This window comes from Penaeus vannamei, chromosome 33 (assembly GCF_042767895.1).
Source record: "Penaeus vannamei isolate JL-2024 chromosome 33, ASM4276789v1, whole genome shotgun sequence".
Lineage (NCBI taxonomy): Eukaryota > Metazoa > Arthropoda > Malacostraca > Decapoda > Penaeidae > Penaeus > Penaeus vannamei.
In genome coordinates, this window is record NC_091581.1 from 20239197 (window position 1) to 20244196 (window position 5000).

Below are 5000 nucleotides of genomic sequence, written 5' to 3' on the forward strand. Positions count from 1 at the left end.
ATACAAATAATAATAATAATAATAATAATAATAACAATAATAATAATAGTAATAAAAAAGTAAATATAAACAAAAAGTCATTCTCCTCATTGCTTATCATTAACTCATTGCTAATGTGTGTCTCCTGTGCTGTACCAAGCAATGCGCTGGGCAGTCAACTACTAAATGGGAAAATTATGAGCACAGAAAACAAATACTTTTCCCACTCTCTACACTTTCAGCTAAAATGAGGCTAAAAAGAGACTAAGCTTACTTTTAACTGACTGTAACAATGGTTAATTAACATAACTTAGAGCAGGCTCATCTTAGAGCATGGCATGGAGGTACAGGCCAACCTTTAGAATGGGTTAAATTGCACATTTCTATACTATATGAACTATGTGAAAGTTTGGTGCTAAGTTTGCCCCTTAAGGCATATTTGCCATCACTATGCTGGGCCTGTAAAAAACTGGTGGGACTTTTCCCTAAAACATTTCTGTTATGAATGATTTATACATACAATTCTCTAATATGTCTGGTACTATTTGGCAAGCTACCTTCAGCTACACCCAAAATATCACTCCTTATACCCTCACTCTCCTTGTGGGCCCTCCTCTGCCTGAACCAATGTTTTCCTGTTACTATCTAATTGTGAATGAAACATAGTGAGTATGCAGTAGTAATTCAGGTTCCAAACCCTAGATCTTTTCCTCTTCCTACATCCCCTCCAAACATATTATTATATACTAAATAATTACCTCATGGTATATCATCTCATTACTATTTGGACATCTAAATACTTGTCAATACAACTAAATACACAGTTTATCATTCAATGTGATCAAGAAAAAAGAGTAAGTCTTTTAAGCATCCATTCATAGTAATCTCCCCTATTTTCATTTAGATTTCCCTATTTTACACAAAAGGTAACTGTAATAATTTGTTCAACTTGTTCTGTTTGAGATATGGCAATAAAATAAACTTTCTGGTATTTAAAACTGAGTTCTTCAAATGTGATGGGAATGATTTGTCATGAGTGCAAAAAGCTCTTCAAGGAAGGACACTATTTCCATGTTCATGATCCTGTTCCAGCCTACCGTGACCAATGACTCAAGGTGTTACAGAATACTGAATAATACATAAATCACACTAATAACAAAGTGTTACTTATTGTTATTAGTATTGAGAGATGATATGGAGTCTGTGTAAGGAAAACAATCTATTCCTATCTTGAAACAGCATATCAAATGACAAATGGAAAATGGCAAAAAAGCAAAACGCTTATGCAGAAAAAGATAACAACATCACAAAGGAGAGGCAAGGAGTCTTGATACCGCACATGAGTGTTTGTGTTTGCTGTTATCTGCTGTTCTACTCAGCCAAATATTTGACAATATCAAACATGCAATGTTTTAAAAGGATGCGTACAAAAGCTGCAAGGATAAAGCCTTGCTGACAGGCTGACGATTTGTTATTTAATCAAAGCTGCCTAATCAGTTCATAAAACAGATAATGATAAGGCCACTTCTAAAGTAAAGGTAAATCTAATCTGTTTTAGAGCAGAGGCTACGATTCACTTTTCTAAAAGAAATGTGTCTCACCAAAGGGCTATTTTTTTAAAGTAAAAATTTACCACTGATGAATAGAGAACATTACAAGAATATCTTAAGACATTCAAAAATGTTTTACTAAGACAATTAACACAGTGCTGTATCTCTTTTAGTATTCCACCTAGCTAGAATAAAGACTTACTTTTCATATCTCTTCCAATCTTTCTCAGCTATCATTATTTTCTTCATAAGTCCATTTACTCCCTTTTAATTCCATAAATCAATGGCACATACAGGTTGCTTTCCCTCTCTGAAGCTAATCTAAGCAACACCTAAAAAGTTTAACAAAACTACAATTCAAGGGACTGGAATTATCAAAGAAATTTTACTTCAAGTACATATGATAAAATTGTAAAAAATATATGTTTGCAAAATTCTTTTAAGGGGTTTTTCTTTTGTATCTGCAACCTCTATCATTCACCTATCAAAAATCTATTTACTTGAAGTTCATTCTACAATGCTCAAGTGTAACATAAACAAATACAAGGCATTTATAGATTTGCTTTCTAAGATGTTTCTCCCTCTTCCAAATGGTTAAGCCACTGATACTGGGAGCACATCTGCACACATACTGTCTTCTGTAGTTTTGTTTTATCTTCTTTGTTTACACTTGGAGGGTTCCACATGGCCTATTTTGATTCACCTATCTAACCCAACCTTCAGATTTTTACTTTCTTTGCCACTGTTACAGTTAATAATGTCATTTCGATGCTGAGAATAACAAGAAAGACAACATATGATCATATGATACAATCTAGGTGAGGGGCATGAATGTCTCACTATGGGAAATTGTTGCAGTGTCAGATAATGGACACCTTGTCATGAGCGCATGCCTGGGAGAGGACCATCTCCATGGAGGACACTTGTTCACACACAAGTCCCTGCCCCCTATTACTGGCAGCATAGGAGGCATTACATAAAAGTGCATAATATGGAAATATAACAAATAAAATAAATAACTGCATGAAAATATAAACAATACAACAAATAACTACAATGAAAAGTGTAAACGGCCTGGAGATATAATGAGTCAGCTCTACGACAAGTCCATCATCTTCTTGATACAGCATGTAAAATGACAAATACAGACCTTGGGAAATGGCAAAACGGCAAAAACGAGTCTATAGAAAAAGGCTAATAGCACTGCAAAGAGGAGGCAAGGAATCTTGATACCATGAGTGAACATACTGTTACTCAAGGAAGCCTAATGCCCGGTTTCTGGCCCACCTTTGAGCCAGGAGACACCCAGATCCTACAGGTTAATAATAATTACAATAACCACTTTAATTCAACGAATGTGGTAAATAGATAACTGACTCTTTGATGCCCATGACCATGTAAAGCCATCTAGGTAACAAACAAATCCAAACTCCATGTACCCAGTCTCGGTGGGTTAACTATGAATAGATTCCAGTTACAACAAATATATCAAACCATACATACAAAAATCACCTTCCTTGCCATCTTTTCTTGTACTTATCACTTGTTTTGCCTGCTAGTTTACAACATTAAAAACTACAGTTCTCCAAACCTATATCTTTCTCTAGAGATATTCATAATATTTTCACATATTCAAAATATTAATCCCCATTTACACAAAACAATGCACAAAAAAAATTACAATACACCTTATGAACATGCACGCAAGAAAGCACCCACGCACCCACCCAACCACTGACTCACCCACATATGCACACGCAAGCAAGCATGCATGCACACATGCACCCATCCATGCATGCACATGCACACACATACACGCACACACGCACACGCACACGCATACTCACACGCACACCCACACACACACACACACACATGTACAAGCATGCACACATGCATGCATGCGAGTACGCGTGCACACTCACATATACACATGCACACACGCACCCACACACACACACACAATAAATAAATAAATAGAAAAAACACTTGAAATGTACATCCACACTCCTCTTCACTTAGATGTACACAAAACAAAACGGCACAAAAAGCAGAAGCCACAGCCACATGGAACACCAACTTTGGAAGCAGGCCACTAAAAGCAGTTGTGCGGTGCATGCAACCATGCACAGTGGAAATGTGGTCAGTTAATGTTAAGGTGTCATTCTCGAATAAGAGAAAATCTGCTTTAATTTGCAGACCCCTTCACAGTGTTAATTATTTTACAGGTTGTTAACCCCTTCAATATATCAATCATTTGATACAATAAATAAAATCTAAATTTGCCACAAGCTGTAGTGCCCAGGCCTATGTGTAATCTTTCATTTATTAATGCTTTCACAGTTATATCTTGGTTACAATTTTTTTGTGAGAAATGGGTCAACACATTTCTATTTCTTAGCATTTGCTTTTTAATCTTACATAAACGCAGCTTTTAGAAAAAAAACATAAACTGTTTTTTTTTTTATCTAATATAATATGTAATTGTACAACTAGTACATCATTTCCAGTCACCTCTATGGTCTGGTGCAAAGTTATAACAATCAAATATGACAGCCTAATTACACAGTTTTTCAACTGATTATGGTGTGACTGGATTCCTTTCCACTCAACAGTTATATCCTCATTTGACAATTACTGCAATGATTTAGTAGCTACAGCTTAAAGTCACTCTCTTGCCTAATTACTGGACTATCATATATGCTGCAGCTAAAATAAGAGAAAGTAGGAAAATTGTTTCCTGTGCTTTTAATTTGATCCTTGGGCAGCTGACAGTGCAATGGGTTAGACATGTCATTCCAGTGACTGTCCCAGGTTATATTCCCATACTCTTCTGGTGCCAAGCTTTACTTCCACACTAGAGCTTCTCAGATCAATTGACTTTCATAGGGTCAGGGAGGCAGGTCAGGTGGATCTAGCATAACTCAATTGTAAGTCAAAACATTACTCACCACAGATGCTCTCTGCACAATCTTAGTCAACAAACTTGTTGAGAGTTAGAGTATATTGGTGTATGGTGAGTTGCCCCTTTTAGTGTCTCCTGTTCCAAGACCCAGAGAATTTAGTCATTTGATGATTTATTTACGCATTTATTTATTTTATTAATTTATTTATTTATTTTCTAAGATCTCATTCTCTGCCCTTCATACAGGCAACATAAGGATGTTGCCTTCAGCCTTAAGTATGGAATCCATCCTATCTCATGGCAGTTCATCTGAAGGGGGACAACTGAGTTCTGAGGTTGGGTTTTGTGGCATTGCCAGGTGCCTTGTCTCCTACCTTTTGTTCTCCTTGATCCTTGGATGGACTACACAACTGCACAAAGTTAACTCATGTATCCAATCAGGCTATCATATCTGATCACAAGAACCTTTGCACCAGAGCATTCTCCATCTGTTAAATGCCTTATTAGTATTGTTAAACAGCAAAGACAGAAATTCAAAAAGATATAAGAGTGAAAAGATGAGTGTA

The 5000-nt window shown here is 36.2% G+C and overlaps 1 protein-coding gene across 6 annotated transcripts in view; it reads right to left on the reverse strand.

The window, feature by feature from the left end:
* Positions 1-5000, reverse strand: part of mbc (myoblast city) — a 68718-nt gene that overhangs the window by 18874 nt on the left and 44844 nt on the right. The window lies entirely within an intron of this gene.